The sequence below is a fragment of the Austrofundulus limnaeus genome, unplaced genomic scaffold, assembly GCF_001266775.1.
Source record: "Austrofundulus limnaeus strain Quisiro unplaced genomic scaffold, Austrofundulus_limnaeus-1.0 Scaffold50, whole genome shotgun sequence".
Lineage (NCBI taxonomy): Eukaryota > Metazoa > Chordata > Actinopteri > Cyprinodontiformes > Rivulidae > Austrofundulus > Austrofundulus limnaeus.
In genome coordinates, this window is record NW_013952452.1 from 2341611 (window position 1) to 2350746 (window position 9136).

General features: G+C 40.3%; 1 long non-coding RNA gene across 1 annotated transcript in view; it reads right to left on the reverse strand.

Moving 5' to 3' along the window:
• Positions 1–9136, reverse strand: part of LOC106517587 (uncharacterized) — a 111765-nt gene that overhangs the window by 35926 nt on the left and 66703 nt on the right. The window lies entirely within an intron of this gene.

A 9136-nucleotide genomic window follows, 5' to 3' on the forward strand; every position in this document is an offset into this window, starting at 1 on the left:
GGTGGACTATACCCTGAATAAAACTTAAACTAAGCTTAAAAATGACTTCTTTGAAGTAAAATATGAGAAAATGTCTGAAAGCTAAGCTTAAAAATACCTTATTTGAAGAAAAATATGGGGAAATGTGTGAAAACTAAGCTTAAAATGACTTATTTGAAGTAAAATATGAGAAAATGTCTGAAAGCTAAGCTTAAAAATACCTTATTTGAAGTAAACTATGAGAAAATGTCTGAAAGCTAAGCTTAAAAATACCTTATTTGAAGAAAAATATGGGGAAATGTGTGAAAGCTAAGCTTAAAATGACTTATTTGAAGTAAAATATGGGAAAATGTGTGAAAATTAAGCTTTAAATGACTTATTTGAAGTAAAATATGGGGAAATGTGTGAAAACTAAGTTTAAAAATGACTTATTTGAAGTAAAACATGGGGAAATGTGTGAAAACTAAGTTTAAAAATGACTTATTTGAAGTAAAACATGGGAAAATATGTGAAAACTAAGCTATACCTTATTTGAAGTAAAATATGGGAAAATGTGTGAAAACTAGCTTAAAATGCCTTATTTGAAATAAAAAAAGGGAAAATACGTGAAAACTAAGCCTAAAAACGTCTTATTTTAAGTAAAATATGGGAAAATATGTAAAAACTAAGCCTAAAAATGCCTTATTTGAAGTAAAATATGTGAAAATATGTGATTGGCTTTACTAAAATATGGCTTTTAATGAACGGTAATTAAGTTTGAACATGTGTGCAGAAACATTTTGCTTATTGAACTTCTCAGGCCCTTTTTGCCCCATAGATGCCTGCAGAGAAGTTGGTGGCTGCAAAGAAAAAAAAGAGGAGGTGAGCTGAAGTGTTGGAGGGCAGCTCCTTTCTCTGACTGGAATGAATGGTATGGAGCAGCAGTGACCATTCATGCATGCTCTTTTACGTCCCCCCCTCCCTTCGCTGCACTCCATTTGATTTTTTTTTTTTAGGTGCAACAACACAGAGTGAGTGAAACAATAAAAGGGGAGAAAAAAGTGGGAGGAGATTAACATTCGGGACACCAAAAAGAAGAAAAATCAAAGAAGACGGGAGAGATTGGAGAAGAAAGAGTGGAAACGAGAGGAGAGAGAGAGCGCGACGTGGACTAAAGAGTGGAAAAGACGAAGATTTGGAGGCAGGACYGGAGTCACTGGGCCACTGGAGATGAAGAGCAGCGCAGCGTGAAATAAGAGCAAGGAGCAGCTGAACCAGAAAGAACCCAGGCTGCTCATTACAAAGGCCTAACGCTGACTTCTCCCCTCGACAAACTGTAACACACACACACACACACACACACACACACACACACACACACACACACACACACAAGGCAAAACACAGGACATCAGGGGAAAGACAGAGGAACTCACACACATCATACTGTAACATATGTCATCTGAATGTTTCAAGAAGATACATGCACTGTTTTTTATACTTTTCTTGTGTAAAAAAAAGACAAACATGTAAAATCCTAACATAATGTCAGTAAAATATCTACACTGTTTCAGCTGCTAAATTCTGCAACAAAAAGAGCCGGAGGAGGAGTCAGTGTCATATAAATTAAAGAAACCTGAAACAAATCGTCTCCATAAAAACACTGAAACTTTGGCAGCTTTCTGAAGCCGAGCACAGAGAGGAGGAGACCCGCCGTCTGGTCGCSTGATGCTTTTTCACACCGGGAGCAGCTGTCGAAACATCAGGGGAAACTTCTTCACTTTAGATTTTTAAAGTTCTGGAAGGACGGCTCACAGCAGCCCGATCCAGAGACAGGAGGAGTGAGTCAGCCAGCAGGAGGATCCTGGCTTACAGGCAGGGAGCAGGAGCCTGACGACAACCCTCTCCTGTCGCTTTGTTCTTTAAATCTGAAATTACCTTAAACAATTCTGTTTATTTCTATAACAAATCAGATTTAAAGTGTCATATGTTGTTTAGCTTTTTTAAAATAAATTAACTGGATTCAATTTTTTTCATTATATCTGCATACATTTTATTAATTCATTAACATTTACAACTTACTCATTTAAGTTAAACACTAGAACTGAGGGCCAGTAGCTCTATCCATATGAGAGGAGTAAATAATAATGAGAGACATAGAGATGTAACGAGAAATGAGATGACAATACGCTCTTTCCTTTTTTTAAGCAGCTCMAACAGAAAGAGCTGTGAGCTGGTGAGGCTGCCCACCTCTCAGCTGGCTGGGACATATTCTGTGAAATACTGCCATCTCTTGGCACAAACTGTTACAGAGAGGGGCCCATGGTGGCTCAGATCACTGTGGCCTCAATCAGGTGTAAAAATCACTGAAGTCCAGGTCTGTGATGAGAAATAAATAACCTAAACACTGATTTTAGACCCATACCGTCATRAAATGTATGTTTGAGTCTAAATTCAGGGTTTTTCCTTTTTTTCCCCCACTTAGGCGCTAATATTTCACATCTATGTTTGCTAATTTTGTAAAGAAAACCTAAACACTTGTGTGTAAATAAATACCAGATGATGTACAGCTCAATAATTTGTTTTTATTATGCGACCCAATCAGTCATTTCCATACAACRCAAGTCCATAAAGCCTGGATCTGTTTTGCAGAGGGGTATTTTTGGCAGCAGTGCCTAACAGAGCCTTCTCCAGTTTGGCTGAATGTTTTCAATTAGCTCTGGGAAAACATTTTAGGTTTACACCTCCCTACAAAACAGACCAAGCAAAAAATGAGACAGTTTATACGTCCTAAAAAAAGCAACGAGGCTCTACTTTTTAAATTTAGCAAAAATGAAAGGAATTAAATGCTGGAGAGTGTAGATSAGCATGAATGAGAGGTACAGTTCTGTACAGTTACACTCAGGATGATGAGGATGTTGCACAACGTATTCAGTCAAAAAAAACAACTCATTTTTTTATGTGCAAGTGGAGGCTGAGAGCCGCTGATAAAAGGGACATCTTCAGAAAGGAGAGTGTATTTCTCTGCCTGCTTCACAGCGTAGCGGAGCTGCAGTTCAATACTCCCCAGTCAGTGCTTTGCAGCGTTCCTACAGAGGACTGTTGTGTTTCACACAATGTATTTCCACCGTGGAACAGGTTGTTCATCACAAGGTCTGTTGATCTTAAACACACACACTGAGCTGGCAACTTTGAAGTGTAAAAATAAACATTTCCACCTATCCACTAATCTCCTCTCTCTCTGTCTCACTCAGTTTGCTTGCCCCCCCTCCCCCCCCATATTCTGATCTCAGCCATTTTAACGTGAGCTTCATTTACAACTTTCATTTCAATTTGTCCTGCCGGTCCAGCTGTTATCGTAGCGGAACCGGCGCCGGGGCCTCTGGTTAGTGGAAATGTCAGGTTCTGTGATTTGATTTTCAAGAGGATTTCAGCGGGGACCGAGGGGGGGCTGTGTGGCACCGGCCCTTTGCCACGAGTGGACTGACYACTGTTTGCATTTAAACATCCATCCGAGCAAGATTCCCCAGGAGGGTTCATTGGTTGCACCGAGGGTCAATTAYCCCCTCTCCCCCACCCCATTCAGTTTTTTTTTCAGCTGCAATTAAACAAACTGTTCCTGTTTAGGTTCCATGTAGGATGAAGGTGCCTGACTAAGGTCACTATTTCAATTAAGCACCATTTAGGCATAATAAACTGTTTATCAGCCAAATGACTCTTGCAAACTGAAATGCTTTAAAGGGATCCCTGATTAGTTGTAACATTAGACGTTATTTGATAAACATTTATTTTAACTGCAAAATAAAGACTGTAAAAATACTGTAGGCTGTTTAGTTTTGTAAAATTTTAAAATATATTTTAACACRGATGGAGCCATTTTATTTACACACAAACCATTCTGGGTAAATGATGACGTGGATAGGTCATTGTTGCGAGGCTGCTAGCGAGCTATATCCACCCTGAAGGTTAATCTTGGACAATATCTGATGATCGACTCTTTTAAATGAAACCAGAGAGCGTTGACAGAGAGGAGAAGGTAGAAATGACTCAGCCTGGAACTGAAAATATGGATGGAGGACAACAGAGCTGCTTCATGGAAGAAGAACCCCAGCTTAGCCTGTTAGCCTTTGTGCTAGCGCCGGTGCAATATTGCCTTATATGTATTAGCTCGGCGTTATTGCGACAAACAAACTAAACTCAGGTCCTCCATCCATATTTTCAGTTACAGACTGAGTCATTTTTGTGTTCCCCTCTCTGTCATGTGGATGGAGGACCTCAGTGATGAGAGGAGAATGTGTAGCACTGAGCTAATACATATGTATGATGATAGCATCAGGGCTAATGCTAAAGCTAACAGGCTAAGCTGAGGTTCTTCTTCCATGAAGCAGCTCTGTTGTCCTCCATCCATATTTTCAGTTCCAGGCTGAGTCATTTCTACCTTCTCCTCTCTGTCAACGCTCTCTGGTTTCATTTAAAAGAGTCGATCATCAGATATTGTCCAAGATTAACCTTCAGGGTGGATATAGCTCGCTAGCAGCCTCACACTGATGACCTAGTTGATGTCATCATTTACCCAGAATGCTTTGCGTGTAAATAAAATGGCTCCATCCATGTTAACTTTTAGTTTAAAAAATTTAAAAACTGAACACCCTACAGTATTTTTACAGTCTTTATTTTACAGTTAAAATATATGTTTATTAAATAAAGTCTAATGCTATAACTAATCATGGATCCCTTTAATGACGAGTGAGTAGTTTTTACTTTCAACTGCAAAAAATAAAAAAAAACGCCAAAACACAAGGTCACAAATCTGCTTTGATTGAGGTTTCTATGACTACAGACTCCTCTTCCCTCCCAGCCCCCCTCGCCGCCGCTCCCTCCAAMCTCCTGTGCAGAATCTTTTGCCGCACGCTAAGTAAATACGTGCTCTTTATGATTCTCGTTGCCTTTCAATATTTGGCAGCGTGGCAGCGGGGGATCAAAATGTGTGTGTCTGCTAAATGTCAGCGGGTAAAGAGGGGTTGAGTTTAGAGAGGCACACACCATGAAGCWCCTGCTGTAAAGCGAGCAGCGGGGGGGTTCATCTCAGTTTGATCCCAAATTGAAAAGGCTATGAGCACCATGTTGACATCAACAGCAGCCCCCTCCCTGCCGCAAGTTTTCTTTTCAATTTAGCTCCGTGCAACAGATGATGGTGGAATGCCTCACCTTGGCATTTTAATCAGATCATAACTGCAGCTCTTATGGAAAGTGTTTTATCTTGTGTTGTGAATGAGAGGTGAATATTTGAGGGGGGGATGTGAAGTCACAAAATTCGAACCTCTAATCMGGTTTGATTTTAGAGAAAACAGAGGGGTGTCTGTCATGGCTTGCTATGTTTTGCATGAAGTAATAATGCTAACATCTCAGATTGTTTTTCTGTTTGTACAGCTGAGGCCRACTTTAAGTCAGCTTTCCATAAAGCACTAAGTGCTGAGAGAAGACATGTGCCATGGAGGGGAAGTGGGTCTGGCTGATTTGTGGTTATGACATCAAGGATTGGTTCCTATGTGAAATGGTCTGAGCAATAGGAAGAACTTTTGGCCTCAAGGCATAGAAGAAAAAAAAGACAGGAAGCCCTGAAGAGCCACTGCAGGCCATCCCTCCTTATTCCTCCTCCTCCTTGCTACTTGGCCTTTGTCTTTACATGGTGCATGTGTGTGCGTGTGTGTGTACATGAGTCTGCATCTGCATCCTGTCCTTGTTGCTTGTCCCCGGCTGCACCATCAGAGGCAGCTGATGCTATCTCATGGCAGCGCTGTGGCAGCTCCTGCTGCGAATAATCAAARGCAGCTGTTTGGAAAATACCAAAGATGCCTAATAGGAAGCACTGATAGCCTGGCTTCACTCTTTCCCCAATGAGCCCCCCCTCCCTCACGTCTGAAATAAAATGCATCAGATCTATTACAATTATCAGCATGCAGACCTTATGCCTCCTTTTGTCTGCAATATTTATATTAGCATGACATGGTTTACAAAAAAACACCATTTGTCTCAGTTTAAAAGTGAAATTTGTTCTTCCTCTCTTTTCTCTCCGTCCGATTGTATTTTTAGCTTAATTACAGCTAATCATTCCAGCAGTATGAGTTATATCCCTGAGTGTTTATGGGGGTAAAAATKAAGAGGAAAAGACCTATTATTTCTATTATTTGGACTTTGCATCGAGGCAGCTTTTCGAGGTTTGATTGTGTTTTGTTTGAACCAGTCCGTTAATGAACGCCAATCGCTGGACGCTGGCGGTTCTCGGCACATATCTGATGATCTGGGGTCCCAGCAGATCTTGGCTAAACACCGGGCGAGGCAGAAACAAATCTGTCTGTCAGTATGGGGTTAGGAGTTCTAATTAGGGGTCTTGACTCTCTGTCCTCAGCTCCAAGTCAAGCGTCAGCTCCGCCTGATTGGTACAAATCTCGTTTTTCTAAGCCTCAAAGGTTCGCAGAGAGGGTCAGCAGCTCGCCCTGACGGTGATTTGCTTATACCTTTAAAAGGACATTGATTATGTAATTAGACGGAGGGCCAGAAGGAGGGGTTAAGCAGTCGGGTTCTTTAATAAGTGGTGGGAACATTTGGGCAATGGATATGGAAGTGTAATAGAGAGGACAATTAGCTTCGTGAAGTCCAAGATTTAGAGACAAATCTTCATAATTTAGCTTTTTGTCCTGAAAGAAGATGAATACTTGGGATAATACTTTTTATTTGTAATAAAAACAGCTTTTAAAAGGAGGTGAGCAACACTCACTCATTATTAAACTTCTGAAACTACTTYTCTTTTTTACTTTGTTTTGCTTTTAGTAGCACCGCTTCTTTTCATTGTGGTGTTCGCAGGTTTCCTGGAGTTTGGTCAAACAACAACTAAATTCGAGGTAACTCCTCACCATAACCCGCACTTGTCATTGTTTGACTCGAATGAATAAAGAGTTTGTCAGGTACTTCTTGGTATCGCGGGCTACTCGTGTTCAAAAAAACGCCACTGCGACAGGCCTTGTGAAAATGCAGGCAGGGCATCACAGAACAAATGTGTCGTGAGGTTAAATGATCGCTTTCGGAGGAACGGTGTYRTGTACTTTCTGTTTCTAGGTTTTTMAGCCAAAAGGCCRAAAACAAAAACTTTYCTCATATTAGGCACCCCATTTCTTGGTAAAACACTGCTGCTGTTAGAAAAGCCAGCTGCTCTGCTCTCTGGGCCTCTCCCCCCTCATCTGTCTGCACAGGTTATGGATGGTTCGGACCATGAACACTTGCAGGGGGCAGAGGTCACGTGCACAAAAGCAAAATAAACTGCGGGGGGAAGGAAGTGGTTAACATTAACAAGGATCTAATGCAAAGATTAAATGTATAAAACCTGGTAATGGATGTGCTTCTAACGGTGTGAATGTATGTGCTCGGGTTCCTATAGGTGTGTGTGTTACAAACGTGGACTCTGTGTGGACGTAATTGCTCCCAGACCTGGTGCATAACTCTGCAGCTTGATTAGCGAATGTCTTTACTGTAAATAGTTGCTGCTAATCATGCTGCACTGAGGTCATTAGCATAAATGGAAAGAACATAAATAAGCAATAAAAAGGTTTTTTTTTCTAGGCAACATGAAGTGACAAGGATGTGGCTCAAACATTAAAATGATTCGCAGTGTTGGCTCTGTGTATTTATTAAAAGTAAGCAGGAAATGGTAAGGTTATCAGAGAAGGCACTCGTGCTTTTATGTCTTTATTGTCATTATTGGCTTAACATGATGGAAAGGAAAGATTAGAGTAAATCTTGATGGTTCATTTCCTTATCCACCCAGTAACCACTGAAACTGAAGACAAGGCTGCATTTCCGGCTGTTATCCTGCAACTTAACAGAGCTTAAAGTTTGGTTCGTGTCCAAAAACGCAGCGCCAAAAGACATAATGAAGCAATCTGAACTCCAGCCAAATCTGATCCATCTTGCAGGATCAATCTTAAATTAAAAATTTGCACCAGAATATTTGACTAATCATTCCATCTTTCTTAATCTCCCCCAGTGCTCAAATTCCACCGGAGTCCATGCATCAAAGAATGAATAACGTCAGAAAGAATCTGATATGAGAGAAAGTGATGCTAGATATTTGTTTATATATTCCTCACAGATATTTAAGTGATCCTTTAATTGCCTTTAAGTGGCATGGGAAAAAGACAAAAAGTTAAGCTGTTAAATGATTTTTTACACAAGATTTTAATCAGGTTTATTAGTTTGCCTTGAAATACACCACCATTTCTGAATACACGAAGCTTTAATGCTCATATTGTAGCGAATTACAAATAAATTGTCTCCCATCCAGTGTAAACAAAATGCTTTTCAGTTCTCATAAACAACCAGATTCCATTGCACTATCCCACTGCTTTTAACATGCTGCCATTTTCAGTGCTGTGTTAGGGTGACAGAAGCCCAAGGCAAAGTTAGAAAGCACCAAATATATGCCTTATAGTTAATAAATTGAACCAAATCCAAGACGCTCAGAGATTATCTATTGAGACGCTGTCAAAGCAGAACAATGAATGCCATCGCTGCTCCCATGTGTTCTAAACCCATACACCTTGGAGTGGAGAGAATCTGAGACACAGAGAATCAGAGAAAATGAGGGTAAAAATAAATATAGGATAAAGATAACCTGAGGGCAGGCGAATGGATTTAAGCAAGTGTTCATTCAACAAGGCACATGTTCCTTCCTGACTGTAGATCCAATATGCCATGTTCACAGTATGAAAGAGGGGGGTATGGATAGTGTTAGAATGCTAATTGTTTTCCAATAATTACTGCTATCTGTGTTCTGTAATTCATCTTTCTGAGTGGCTATAAACAAAAGTGTACATCTGTTTATTTTCTTGTTGACTCTGTCTGCAATGGTTGGTCCTGTAGGAGAGTTCAACCACATCTTCTAACCAAACTACAGTGATCTTCACTTTGAAMTGTGACAAGCATTGTGTAAGATTGTGAGATCTTGTGAAAAGCTCAGAGCATGTGTTGGAGACGACTCCACATCCACTACTACMGCAACCAATTTTAGCTCAGTTTTGTAAATTTAACATGGATATAGCCACCTTTGTATGGAAGTCATTTTGTTTTGATCACACAAAAAAGTAGTTTCAATTAAAAAAAATTATTTCAATCAAAACAAAAT